Source organism: Bactrocera oleae, chromosome 6 (genome assembly GCF_042242935.1).
Source record: "Bactrocera oleae isolate idBacOlea1 chromosome 6, idBacOlea1, whole genome shotgun sequence".
Classification (NCBI taxonomy): Eukaryota; Metazoa; Arthropoda; class Insecta; order Diptera; family Tephritidae; genus Bactrocera; species Bactrocera oleae.
The window spans coordinates 59,085,583-59,101,493 of record NC_091540.1 but is presented as its reverse complement, the minus strand read 5'-3'; the positions used below and the strand labels follow the sequence as shown (position 1 = coordinate 59,101,493).

The 15,911-nt window shown below is 29.8% G+C and overlaps 1 protein-coding gene across 1 annotated transcript in view; it reads right to left on the bottom strand.

Annotated features, from left to right (window-relative positions):
- Tsp66E (Tetraspanin 66E) overlaps positions 1-15,911 on the bottom strand; it is an 85,990-nt gene that overhangs the window by 50,728 nt on the left and 19,351 nt on the right. The window contains exon 2 of the mRNA XM_036359199.2: positions 5,541-5,624. The gene's annotated coding sequence lies outside the window, so the exon portion shown is untranslated. The remainder of the gene's footprint in view (positions 1-5,540; positions 5,625-15,911) is intronic.

The following is a 15,911-nucleotide window of genomic DNA, read 5'->3' as shown; positions in this document are numbered from 1 at the left end:
AGTGTCGATTGAAGTAAAAAAAAAGAGAAAATGCAGAAACATAAGAACGAACATACTAAAGCTTGTAAAAAGTTAAGAATAGCAATTTCACTAAATAAGATAAGCACTTTTCTAATAGCATTTCTTTATTGTTGATACATGGCTTTTGAGAGAGTCACCGGCTGACTTATGTATTATATGATGTATGATGCTTGTATATATGTATGTATGCCTAAATGTTTTTGTTATACCGAAGTCGACGAATTTTGAACTGAACTTAGTAAACTATAAGAAATGAGTACATACTTCTGCAGTGACAGCTGGCCCACCAGTGCGTATGAGAAACATTTAAATAATGCACATCATCAAATTTTCGGTTAACAATACGCTTTTTACAAACTATACTATACAAGTATATCCAATTATATATATATTAGCAAAATCAATTCTTATTCTTCCACAATAAAATATTTTTTATATTGAATAATAAAATATATAAAAAAAAGAAAAATATCCAGACATATATGGTAAATATTAATTTTATTTAAAACTTACACTTTGATTTTTGTTTTTGTATAATTTAAAATATTACTAAAGTTAGTGAATTGTGGTAAGCGATTATATATAGGTTATTTTGTATTTAAATTGTCATTAAAACTGTCCGTGCTGAATTTTTTTTAGCACTTTTTTGTTAAGTTAATAGCACTGTCCTTAATTACTATATCAAAAATGAGTGCGATCTATCGACCAGTTTGTGTGCAGCAGCTGTTGAAATCAGTCGACCTCAGTAGAGTTTTGCGATCTTTTACTATGGAAAAAAATATGGAACAAAGAATTTGCATCAAATTTTGTATTTTGAAACAAATTTCGTGTGCGGAATCGTTGCGAATGTTAAAAAAGGCTTATGGTAAATCCATTCTAACGAAAACCCAAGTCTACGACTGGTACAAAGCCTTTAAGGATGGTTGAGAAACCGTCGAAGACATGCCTCGTTTCAGTCGTCTTCGACGTCTACTATTGACGATAACATCAAAAAAGTAAAGAAATCGTGCTCGAAAATTGTCATGTGAGTGTTAGAGAGATAGTACGTAAGCTAAACATCAGCTGTGAAGCAGCTCGTTTGATTTTTACCAATAATTTGGGCATTAGACGCATCAATGTTCGGCTTGTTCAAAAAGAACTGAATTTTTTGCAACAAGACCGCACCGAGCTGTAATTGTGAACGATTTTAAGACCAAAAACTCGTTCAATACCATCGATCAACCACCGTTTGGCCCCATGCGATTTTTTTTTCGTTACCAAAACTCAAGTTACCACTCCGTGGAACCCGTTTCGACTCCATTGAGGCCGTAAAAGAAAATTCGCAGAGGGAACTGAAGGCGATCCCGGACAGCGCCTACAGCGGAAAAAGAGGTGGCATATGTATATCGTTATTTACAATTTCCGAAAACTTTCTGGCCACAATCGTATATCTGTGTTCGCCTATAATTGTCTTCGTGACTTGGTACCCATAAATATCAACGTAATGGTGAGTTTGTCGGATACCATCGCAGAGAAGTCTAAGTTTGCTTATCGATTTTGATTAAAAAATTTTAACTATGAGTCTGTAGTCCTGAAAGAAGAAGCTCGTCATCGAAGTAGCTTTAAAATATTGAAAAAAGCTATTCTTCCAAGGGCTTTCGGTGTATTTAAAAGTTACTCATATTTACGTACCATCAAGAAAAAGGCGAAATATGCTCTCAATTGTAATTTGTCTTTTTCTTCGCAAACATCACAGCAGCTCAAGGACTTACTTCACTAATACAGCTAATTTAGGCGAAACCTAATACCTAATTAGGTTATAATACGCACGTATAAAAGCAATTATAACTTTGGCATATTTATAGCAAAACCATAATTAGAATTTCAATTTTATTTCGGTTTTCGACAACCAGAAAATGACACATTTGACATCTATTAAGATTGACATGAATAAATGAAACCACAAGCGGGTCAGAAAAGAAATGCGATGACATAGCTTTCAATATCATAATTACATACTTTTGTTGTTGTTGGTCAAATGTTAATTGCCAAATCATTTCACTCAATTAGTTGTGACTAAAATTGTGCGCAGAAACCAAAATATTTAATCATAACGTTTCAGTCAAAATTTTTATATATGTGAGGTTTGTAGTTATAATTCCAAAATTTATTTATGTCAAATATTTATTGAGATGTGTAGAGGCAAATAAATGGTTCAATGAACAAAATTAATAAACAACTGCATATACTTATTGATTTATTTGTATATATAATATATCATAGACATGCGCTATAATTAAAAACTTATTATAAATAAAATATATATTACTAAAGTGGTGTATGCATACTGTAGAAAAGTTTATTCTATCAGTTCACCCATGAAAATTTATAAGAATTGTTTAATGGTAGAAAAAAGTTTTTAACGGACTGTTTTCATCAGCGCTTACAAAAGGGAAATTTAGGGGGTTACAAATCCTTTTGTGAATTTAAAAAAATCAATTTTTTTTTGATATAGATCGAATGGTATACATATATATATATAATTGTGTATATTCTCCAAAAATTAATTTGGCAAATAGTTTTAGGGATATGAGCGTATTTGTAAGAATTTTTTAATAAAATCGGCTTCCAAAGTTTTAAAGGCTTTTTTCAGAATCGATGAAGAAAATTGAAAGTAATGAACAAACTAATATTTATAATTTTTGATAATACGTATTTCGATTTTTTAAGCCACTCGGAAACGCAAATTTTGTCTACCAAAACGGCTTTAATGGAAAGTCGCCATTTTATGAAAAATCAAATTATGACTAGTGCTTCGATCATTACTTGCATTCATCTATAAAAATAGTAATATTTTTTAGGTTTTTGAATTTGAGATAATTTTAAGCAGAAAAAAAATCATCCGCACTGCCCGACACTTTCTTACGGAGGTCCACTACGGGATGAAGGGAATCCAAAATTTTTCAAAATGAATCACCGTTTATGAAAATACATTAAATTTTTTAAATGCAAATTATTTTTATTAATTTATTAAAAAAAATGCATCGTCAAGAAAAATTTACAAAACAACGCGTTTTTTCTGACATGCGAGTAGATTAAGGCTTTATAATAAACTATGATGTTTTGCAACCAAAAGCGGGAGAGAGAAAAAGAAACCAGTATAACCAATGCAAGAGAGTATGTGGATACAACAAAGTATTACAATTGTACTTTATCGTTTTGTTTATGTGTGTTGTTTGTTCGATTCGCTACTCCCTAAAATTGTTTGGTGAAAAACCAGAGCTACTGAAAAAAAGTCTCAAAAAAAAAAAAACAGCGGATTACCTCTTAACGTCTTAGTGCATCGTCAACTTGTTTGATTTGAGTTAACAATTGACTCAGATACTTAAGATATAACATTTTCATATAACCTTTTTGGGTACCCCTCGTACACAGAACTAATTTACAACTACAAATTTATGTTAATGTGCGAGCATAATAACTCTAATAGTAAATTAAATTTTGTACTCAAGTGTCAATTAGTCTGTGCTTTCAATTAAGTGGCAAAGTTCAGACTGCCAATATATTGAAGCATATCTTAGAAATCAAGAAATTAACACCAATACATAATTTAGGATATAAGTTAACAAGTTGTCAAGAATGAACGTTACAAAAGTAAGTTAAAATCACAAATTGTAGCACACAAATTGCTACAATTATTGGTTAAACATCATTAGCCAATTTGTATGTATTCGTATGTCCAATAGCTATTCAAGCGCAATAAGTAGTTCGAGTATTGGAAAATTGTCATGTGACAAAATTTAATTTTGTAAAATTAATTGATAGTTTATTCCATTGAATTGTGTCATTGTCGGTTCGCTTCAGTGGGCAACTGAAATCGCGTTGCATGCAATAAGCGAGTAAAATATATGGCAACAATGTTATTTGCAACTTTTTAGTCACATTTATTTGGTATGTTCATTTTAACAAACTGCAATGCGTTGTTATTAACAGCAAATTTGTGAAATTGGAAATATAATATAAGCGCAAAAAATATATATAGCTGTGTGTAGGTATGAGTATACTCTTTTGTAATCCTTTTTTGTATTTTGTATCACAAAATTTATTTGTATTGTAATCCAGTCATTTGAAACCGAAAACTATTTATGCGAATTAGAGTTATATTGTCAAATACTTTGTAAGTAAATGGAGTAAATCTTCAATTATATTAAGTGATTTGTTGACAGAAATCAAGCATTTGAAAAAGTTGGCATAAAGACACTTCTATGTATACCAGGCGCATAATACACCAGTTTCAAAAATTTCAATTAACTTTTACTATTAAAACATAAATTGACTTATCGCCAGTACTGTTCAAACTAACTTAATTTTTAAATCATTACTTTTAGACAATTAATATTACATCTTGATTTTTCAATTATAAATTCTTAATTTTAGTTTTAAAACGATTTTGTTTGAGGATAATAACGGGTGTTTTTGTAGACGTGTGGTTTTCAATGAGGCCATACTTTTTTCGGAGTTAGTCTTTTTGACAGCTGTTACTTGATTTATACTCAGTTTGCTGTGCCATTTCATAATAAACAGACTTGCTTCCGAACAACGTTAGCAAGTCGTGCGAACCCTAAATAATAATGGCCCAGTAGCGTCAATTGTTTAGACACCGTTATATCCTCAATTCGAGTCGATGATCCATATTTCTTCAACAACGAAGCCGGTCATAATGTTACTGTCAATGGGGAACGCTATAGAGCCATGATTAATGACTTTTTTGAGCCTGAATGGGAGGATGTTGATGCGGAAGACTTTTGTTTAAAATAAGACGACGCTACATGCCATACAGGCAACGAAACAATCAATTCATTGAAGGAAATTTTTGGTGAGTGCATTATGTCGCGTCATAGGACTGAGGTGTTGCTTTCAAGATCGTGCGAGTTAACATCAATGGACTATTTTTTGTAAGGTTATGTGAAGTCGCTTTTCTCTTGCAATTGCTGCAAGTATAGCTGAAATAGTAACACATTTTTCCACATGTCTACATAAAACACCCTTAACAATATTCGGCAGTTTAGTATCTTTTAACTTTTAGAACTTATGATAATTGGTTCTCCGTAAAAATTACGGTTATAACAGCATTAAGAAAGGGTTCGTCTTGAAATTCCCACCAAGTATTGTGAATTCTTTTTTTGCTGAATTGATAAAAAAATGTTGGTTTAGGTTTTGACTGAGAAAATGTATAGTTTTATCAAGTCTCCATGATTTTTATTTAATTTATCATGGGCAGATGAGCACACGGAAAGGCAAGCACCCGGAAAGCAATGTTATTCTGATCATTTTCATATATATAAGATTAAAATTTTATACACAACCGTTAGATGAAAAAAATACTGTATATTTATATAAATACTAACTCGATAAATATTTAAAAAGAAATGACTACATTTTGGTGGTTGTCCTCATCACCAATCATATAAAATATCCTCCTTCAAATTCCTATTAATAATTAACGTAAATTCTTTACTAAATTCGCTTTTTATACTTACAGTTTTCACTTCTAAATATTATTTGAAGTATTAGCTGTTATGTAGCAGGGGCTCTGAAGGATTTGGAATGTATACGCCGATCTTCTGTAAATATATAAAAAGAAAATATTATTGTATTTTATATCATATAACTATTATAACGTAATTGTAATGTGAAAATAGGTTATGTAAATATTTGGTTGGAAAAATTATTATTTTTAATTTCAGCATTTTGCTAAAATTGGTTTTATTCATTACTAATCAGGTAATGCCACAGCGGTTACTAATTTTCATATCATCAAATAGATGGTAATGCAGATCAGCTACAAATTGGAGAAGCTTTAAACCATTCCTTGAGAACTTATCACCCTTGAAACAACGAAAAATAAAATCTTAATACAATAGATGGCGTCAGAGTAGAATTATTATCAAACACCGTATTTACTATTGCCCGATTTGGCTCAAATTCGAGATATATATAATACATATAGAGCATTGGCAAATGGATTAGGCAATCAATAAAAAAACTTGTCTTAGGGGTTACATTATAAAATACTTGTATATAGTCGACGAAATCCATATGTAATTTTTATTCAAATTAAAAACGCTAGAACTGCTATATATTTATCTACAATTATGTACATCACTAAAATCACTAAGTTTGCTATGAATATTCTATATGTTTAAAATTTTCGGCTAAGGAAATAATGTGAAGTAAAAATTATGATTTAACAATTTATAATAAAAGTTTGGTCTACACGATCTAACCATCGAGACTGCCGGGCATATCTCGACCGATCTTATGAAATTTAAACTGGTAGCGTCAGATCTAAATTTGACAAATGTAAAGGTAAAATACATAAACCATTAACTAGCAGGATTACATTAGTGAATGGCTAATTTCTCAGAGGTTTCCAATTGGAGCATTATTTGGAAAATATTTAAACTTTTATATTTGATTAAGCAACTATGAATATTAAATCTCTTGATAAAATCGGCCCTCCCTCTTCTTTATAACAATTTTCAATTGAGTGAATTATGTCTAAGTGCATTAATATTGCTCCCATAAATATTTAGTATATGTTTATATATATGTATATACACATACATATATACATTAATACATGGCCACCAGTTGCATTTGTTAGCTATTTAAAGGTCGTTCCTCTTCACTTTAATGAAATTCAATGTCAACATAGCAGACTTATGATATAATAGGTGTAAACTGACCATACATACTAACACATACATACTAAACCGAGGAGGCAATGAACAAAAGAAAGATGACTTGAAAGTTATGCAAAGAAAAATTAAAAATGCGAAATAAAAATAAAACACGGTTGGAGAAGCGAAGATAGTTAAATAAACAAAAGCCACTAGGCCATATGTGAATGTGTAGCGAAAATATTTAAATGGGTGCCTGGCGGACTCTTGCTGAGGTGCGCAGTTTTGCTCAGTAGATCGTAAATTGGTATACATATGTACAAATGTATGTATTTGAAATCTTAATATATATTAAATGTAGGTACACCGAAAAGCTATTTAACTGTTCTTAAGTGCGAATAAAATGTAAACATTAGGGTGGTCGTTTTTTTACAAGAATTTATAATTTCCACTGGTGCAGGGTGGTGGCGGGAAGTAAGAAAGCAAATTCAGGTGTGTTTAGGAATTAAACACTATAAAGCTAATGGTGATAATGATTTTGATGTTAATAATGATGATGATTACAATGATGATAATGCTGATAAAGATAATGCTGAATGAATCATAATGAATGATGAAACGATAATGATGATGATAATGGGTGGTGATAAATTGATAATGATAAAGATGATAATGTTACGGTAATGAGGATTAAAATAAGTATATTGATGATGAACTTAAATCATGACCATGCTCATGATGATGACGGTAACGTTAATGAAATAAATATAAAACTCTGAAAGGTTTTGATTTTTGGGTGGAGGAATTTATTTGTTTGTGTTTATTTTTCCTACAATTTACGCCAAGTACCGTTATGATAAAATTCTTACTACTTTGATTTATAACAAAATAATACTTTTACTGTTTTGATGGCAAAGTAATAATGGAGAAAAAAACATTCCGATACATTATTGTGGAGAAGTCAACATTATAGTGAAAAAAGTTTGTCAAAAATTTTGCATGAAAAAAGAAAACTTTTATGGATTATTTATTTATATTATGGTTCGTTTAAGATTGAAGATAATTTGATCACAGTAATCTATCAAAATTTAAGTTATTTTAGAAACTAAAAATAATAATTGACGGCACACCAAATCGTACAAAAATAGATTTTTAAAAATAACCTACTGAGGTTTTTAATAAATATCTCAAATAATTTTTGAGTTACAGGTTTCTTAAGTATAGCCGCTTAGTTCAATTAACTCCATTACTTTATCTTTAAACGCGTTTTACTCGAAACAGTGTTTTATAAATTTGTTTAAGTGTTTACTCGGAGAAAATTTATTCGATCCCTATCACAGTTTTTTGCATGTTCCGCATGTACTACCAATGATCTACCAGTTTTTTGATCTGATCAAAACTCGAATTTTTGCCTGCCAAAAACAACAAAAATTTTGGGAAAAATTCAATTTATTTGTTAAAATCCCCGCCATTTTGTCAATTTTTGATTTTTTTCCGACTCAAAAATATTTAAATTTTTCTTCAAAAATTTCTTAAAATATTTTTAGTATATCCTAAAAATTTTAAAACAGTTCTTAGAAAATGTTGTTCTTAATTCCCGAAAATCGCCTTTGTTTACTAGAAAAATTTAGCTTAAATAATTTTAAATCACAAAATGGAAAATCAACGCGACCACCCTAAAATATATGCACACTTCTATTTGAACTTATTTAGTCATACATTTCTTATAGCACTTAGACTTACGGCCGGCTACATAAGAGCAGTTAAAGTTGCTACACTAGTAAGTACATGCTTATGTAATTAAATATTTATGTGTGTAAAAAGCGCTGACCACTTGGTTCTGTCTGCAACTTTGCTTGCAGTTTATCTTTTCAATTAGCAGAATGGGTGTTTCGCTAATAGACTGCAACACCTACTTGGCACAGCTATTTTATTTATATGTGTTTGCATGTCTGTAATTATGTTATAAAAGTAGCTAGCTGACAAATTAAGAGTTCTGCAGCAGCTCAGTAATACATTTGAAAAGCAAACTAGCCTAATGCTTTGACCACAAACATACCTGTAAAAGCAAAGAGTTAAGTAAATGGTGGGCTAAGTAGACTTCAAAAGGCTTTTAGAAGAGGTATTAGCGCCACTTGCGAATAAACAGACTCTAACAATATGAAAGAAGGCAAAATATAATACACATATGTATGTATGTGTGCTAAGGCAAAAAATGGAGTCATACGGAAGTCGAAAGGTACGCACAGCGCCGTTTGTTGCTATGTATAGGTTCATGTTAGTATCTAGAGTGTGTACTCACTCAATTAAAGTTCCTAGTTAAGTACTATTATGTGCTTGCATTATTATATTTATGTGTAGTACATAACAACGAAGCAAATTTGATCGTAAAACAAAGGGTATTTTTTTACAGCTATAGAACTTTTATTTTGAATTTAATACAAACAAGAAAACTTCGGCTGCATTGCAGCTATAATATCCTTCATAGGTGCTTTTTTTATAGCATATGACGGTATAAAAAGATCTTTATCTCGATTTTGCGACAAATAACAATATGTATGGCAGTTATGTAAGTATACGCTGCCTTAGAAAATAGTCTGCGGCAAATTTTGTGAAAATATTGTATCTCGTGAAATAAAAAAGTTTTACCCACAAGGACTTGCGCGGGATCGGTCAATTTGTTGGCAGGTATATGTTATATTGGTCCGATATCGGCGAGTCCGACAAATATGCTCATTCATATTCATTGAATTTGAGTACGAGTTGCACTGATCTGAATTCAGCTTTAGTGATTATGTGATCATGCCTTATGTCATTCATATGTATATAAATTTATGTATAAAACTAAAAACGAGCAAAAATTATTTATGTTGAACCAAAGTTAGACTTTGAGCAAATAATTTGAAACAATTCTTGGAGATAAAAAAATTTGCTTTAACTCTTTTTCTTCATATTCACATATTTTATTACCACCTCAAAGTTCGTAAGTAATTTGTTTTAATAGTGGAATTAAGTAATTGAATGACTCGGCTAAGAACAAAAAAGTAGACAAATTTCATGGGAACCAACCTACATACAGGCATGCATACACATATATATATTAGAACATACATACATATATATATATAAGAGAAATAAAGTATACCTAATGATATAAATCTGATCTTTTTGCGCCAATTTATTTTCATGTGAGTTCTGTTTGGAAACTAGTATCATTTAGACCAGCACGGTTTCAAACAACATTTTCTATTTAGTTATAAATTGGTTGGTCTTATCGTGGTGAAAATAATCTCTCTTTTGGCTCGAACTTGATTTTATAAAAAAAAAATCGACCCGCTCTAATGTATGCACATATATATATATACATATATATGGAAAATAAACATATATATATATTAGGGTGGATCAAAAAACGAATATTTTCATTCGCTTGATACTCTGAAAAATAGGTTACTAGACATCTCTAAGAAAATCTCTTCAAGTATGAGTTCGTAATTACAACGAGACGCCTTACAGTTTTCTATTTTTTCTTATTTACCTTATTATATAAAAAGAATCATTTAAAATTATTAAATTTTAACAAATATGTATATACAGCTGTGTAAATACCTAAAATCACTTATGGTAGCTATTTTATTATTATAATATTTTTTGAATTCGAATTTAACTTATTAGCATGTGAATTGATTTGAGTGAAAAGTGTGAAAAGATTTATTTGTATACCCAGACATATACTCTTCGACAAGAAATCAATACCTACCTATATACATCTACTGTAGTAAATATGGTATAAACCTAACACTCACGAGTAGTTCTATGAAAATAATACTTTTCTAAACTTACATTTATATTTCGATAAATATTTTAATTGACAAGCTTAATTTGATTTGTATGCGCTATAAAATTCCACACTGCTTACGTAATGTAAATGAAATGTGAGTATACATATACAAGTATATGCACATGTATATCTTATATGCAAGTCTGAATATACAATACTTCTAAAAGTATTCAGCTTGTTGTTGCTAGGAATGTCTTACAAAAAAATGTCTCTTTTCTGCTCTTACTTCAAACAAAAAAGCAATAAACTTTAAAAATATTAATTATCGTTTTGAAATTATTAACTCAAATTATTCAATAACAAATATCAACTAAATCATCTTCATTCTTTAGCAACTGTTAGTTTGTTTCATACATACATTTGTGTTACACACTGTACTGGTCGCAACGATGATTATTAATTAATGTTACGCCCTTTTCATTGTTAAATAAACTTGTTTGTAATACCATTACTCTATACCACCACATACATACATATGTACATACACATATATATAAAACTGAAGCTATCAAACACATTTATATGTGAACATATCTACATATACAAACTCACACACTTGCATTTTTGTATAAATAATTTATTCTTATTAATTAGTTGACTTTAATGTGCATCAATGCTGGATGATTTATTTCCAATTTCTGGGCTACTATACACTTGACCTTCCTACAGATATATCTGCAGCTGGTGATTAAGTATATTTGTATATATATATAAGTAAGTATATATTTATAAGAATATTCTCATTCAAAATATATGTACCGTATATTAGACTATAAAAACTTTGCAATTTCATTTACGGACACAGCTAAAACTATGTAGGAGAATTTAAAAATAAATATTTGTAGATATGTCTATATACAAGTATATTTACGATATAAAAATATATACAAAATCACTTTATTTCCGCGCTATCTTTCACTCACATCTTCGTATATGGCGACTATCAGCAATCGGATATGCAAATTATAGAACGTGCCTGAAAGCAAGTTTGGTCACATACTAACATTTCAAGCATTTAAAATTTTTATTTTCTCCATTCATTTATATTGAAATTGTATTACTGTCGCGATAGAATTCCTTAGTGGTGACATTCGAAATAAATACTTTTCCAACAGATTAGTCGGAACTGAAACCATAAATTTTATAAACCAATCAAGTTATTGCTGTGAATGAGAGACTATATATAGTGGGTAACCATTAAAAAAAACTTCAGTATTCTCTCGTTAGCGAGACTTCAGTATTCTCTCGTTAGCGAGTACCAAAAGAACACACTCTAAAAAACGAAGTGTTAAAAACTACAGTGTCAAGTCAACTACTCTATCGAGTTCAAAGAAAGTTGATGGAAAAGTAATGGACTGAAAATAATTTCGCTTCGAAACGAAGGATTATAAAGAAAAACCGACAATTTCTCAATTGGCTCTTCAAAGTATCAGTCCAGAATTTTCGAAAAAAATTTCCTATATCTATCGAATTATTTATTTTGATCATTAAACGTCAATTGGCACATATTACAAAAAATAAAATTCCCCCATTGAAATTGTATGTTAGTTGAGCATTATTTTCTTATCTGCGTTTTCTAAAATTAATCAAGTACTAGAAGGTTCCTGGAGCGAACTCAACTTTCGATTAACACACTATATATATAGATCCGCAATTTCGACTTCTTTCCATATATGCTGTTGTGCCTTATGAGACATCAATTGACAGTTTTTAGCCAGGAACAAACATACCATTTTCATACTAGTTCAGAACAGGTGCGTAATTAACTAGTTAAATTTTTATGATAAGGAAAAATTTTAGTTTGGTTTTTCTTCAAATCCTCCGTTTTTTTTTTTTTTAAATGTATAGTCTGAATATTTTAATAGTGAAAAAGGGTTTTTTCTTACTATATACGTATTATATTATATATATATAATTTATATAAATATATATTTATATTAAAATCTATAAAGTTTTTAAGAAAGGTGAAAAAATAATTTGCGTACATCAAAAATCGATTAATTTTTTGTTAAATATATATTTAGGTAAAATAGTTTGTTTTAAGCAAAATGTATACTTAAGTCATGACTATTTTTTAAGATTATTAATAATTTTTTTAAATGGAAAGTTGAGTTAAACAAGTTCAAAAAAACGTGCGGAAATATTTTAGGTACAACCGAAAAATCGATTATTTTTCGATACGGTTATTGTATTTATAACCGTGTGCTTTAAGAGAGTTGTACTCTAAAATTATTTTATAGCTTTTTAAGGCTTAAAACTTCGCCATTATACTTTTTTTCTCACTTTTCTTTTTAATGTTATGGACCTTGAGATAAGCTTAATCTGAACTTAGATTTGCTTGTTGGATAACAATCTATAAATAAAAGTCTTGGAATTATTTTCTTCTACGCAAGTTGATCTTTGCATTTAAATACATATATACATATGCAACTATGTAATTTTGTTCAATTTATTATCAAATTGCATAAATTGAATAAATACAAACAGCGCTGGACACAAAAGCCTTTGCTGAAATTGTCAAGTTGCTACACTGGCTTAGCTGTGTATATTTATACAAATATATTTGTACGTGTGCTGCGCAAATGTAGCGTAACAAATTCAAAATCCAGTTTAACTACTATTGCCTATAATAAATTCTCATTTTTCATTCGTTTGCTAGACGATTGTGAAAAGGTATTATAAAAAGTGTAAAAAAATGTTATAAAATGGGCTACTAATTTATTACAAAGTGCCGTTAGAAAATTGAATGGACATTAAAATATGAATATATGTTTTATATCATATTTTAACCGGAAACCAAAATAAGATAATGATAAATATAGTTTGATAGTTTTTGGAATTTTTCACTCTGAACTAAGGTCTAGAGCTTTTAAAAAGTCCTATTGACACTTTGATACAAATTGGGGACCACTGAGTCAATTTTCGATTATACTAAGAAATCATTTTATTTGACACAATATTAATCTACTGCAGATTTGCTAGTAAAATATCATAAAAAATGTAAATTTATGCATGAAAAAATTTGGCAGTTAATTTTTTCAAAGCAAATTTTATAGAAATAACAAAAAATATACATATGTACGATTTACTTCGATTTTTAGGAAAATCCAAGACTGACACAACATCTTAAAGCGATACATCGAACTGTAATAGAGTCAACTGTAGGTCAACCAATATTTCACAGATATGTGAGGCCGTAAGTTTGAAAACATTACCCAAATGTATGTGTTCACATCAATTAAAGTCACATTATTTTATACTTTGGTGTGTGTGATTTGCTTAGTTGAACAACTATTTTACAGACGATTCTCAGCTCTTGAATGATGATATGAGATTTTTCAATATTTTTAAATATTAAACGGTACATCGAATAAAAGGAATAAAACCAATTAATGGGTATGAAGAGCTATTCTAGTTTGAAGTACAGAGGCATTCGACTGGACCTAAACTTTGGGGAACTAATGACGAAATTTCCATATGTAAAGGAACGACAGTGTTGTAAACACCTAGAAATTTTGCACATAAGTGGTTTGACTTCACAGCTCGTTATTGTTTGAAGGACATGACTGATTTAGTGGTTGGAAGCCAAAGAATCAGTTCCTTCTCTTCGAAGACACAATTTCATACTACAAACTTGGCCTATAATATTGTACATATATGCTTCGCACTTTGCTGAATATTTTATATATTTATAAGTCTATTTTAAATAATTCGTAATTCCAAAACATTATTTTATGGCGTTGCCAACTGACTAAAAAAATTGAAACTTATTATATGTAGAAACTTAAAAGCCTAAAAATTTAAAGTTTTCAAAATTGGGTATTTCAATAAAAAAATATTGTTTGCTGACGTTGCCACCTGACTTTAAATAAAAATAATTTTAATGCTTAAAACATGAGGAAACTTTACAAAATCGTAAATATAAAAAAATATACTTTTGAAAATGTTATTTTTACAGCGTTGCCACCTGATTTAAATAAAAAAATAATTTGAAAACTTATGATTTAAAGAAACTTTACGAATAAAAAATAATTTTTAAATACAAAATAATTTGAAAACTTATAATATGAAGAAAATTGCAAGAAGAAAAGAACAAAGTTTATAAAGTTTTCGATGGTTTTTTTTTTAGAAAAAGTGAATAAGCGGTGGTTAGCTTGACTAAATTATAAATATTTAGAAAATTAAAAAAATTTAAAATGGGTATGGAATTACTACTATTCAGGAATTAAAGGTTTCAAAAAAAAAATGTTGAAGTGTAAAATTACTTTTTTACTCTACCAATAAAAGCAATGTTGCTTATACAATATGGCCAGGTTATAAAAATAATTTTTTACACAGCATTTGAGTTTAGTTTTGGTGAAACGAATTTAGTAAATTAAATGGCATTGATTAACATTTATATTATATTTTAAAAATACTATATATAATTTTTCAAACTTTTGTAAAATATTAAATTACATAAACAAACAGAGATCACAAAATTTAAAACTTTTCAGTGTTCCAAGTAGTAAATAATAAACAAAGACCTTCAACTAAATATTAAATTTTACGAGCCAGTAAAAGAGGAATATAAAATAATAATTAGTCACCTTACATCTGCTCACTCAACGTTATGTTCGTCTTCTGCGGAAGATGAACACTCAATTGTACTTTGACTTTTGCCATTTCAACGACATATGTTATTCTCATTTACACACACCCACACAGACATACTCGTATGTAGAACACGAGTTCTAGCTTGTTCGAAGCAGCTTTCAACTTCAGCAATGCTTGTCAGCAAATTAGCAATAAAATTCCAAACTTGCATTCCAAGCGTATTTGCACTTAGTCAATAACAACAACAAGAGAAAATACCTTCGACGAACGGACGGACCTTAGGCAACATTCAGGCCACGGAGACAATTCAACCTACACCCACGCGGTCCCAGTCGTACTCCACTTGGACGAGCCTAACTATACTAGTTAAAGAATATATATATACCTATATACATATACATACATATATAGATGTACATCTATAAGTTATTTTGTACCACAAGGATCTGTACTCGGACCGTTACTCTGGAACATCATGTACGACGGAGTATTGCGACTAAAGGTACCCAAAAATGTTCACATCATAGGATTTGCAGATGACATTGCTGTTGTGGTGACAGCTAAGCACATAGAAGATATTGTTGCAATAACCAATGCAGTAATATCTTTAATTAATGATTGGCTTGAAACTAATGGACTTACCCTAGCAGAGGGCAAAACGGAAGCCGTGCTTATTACTGGCAGAAAAACCCGAGAGACTGCTACATTCAGAATAAAAGGTGCGTGTATAACTACACAACCAGCGTTGAAATACTTAGGAATTGTTCTTGATGCAAGACTTTCCTTTAAAG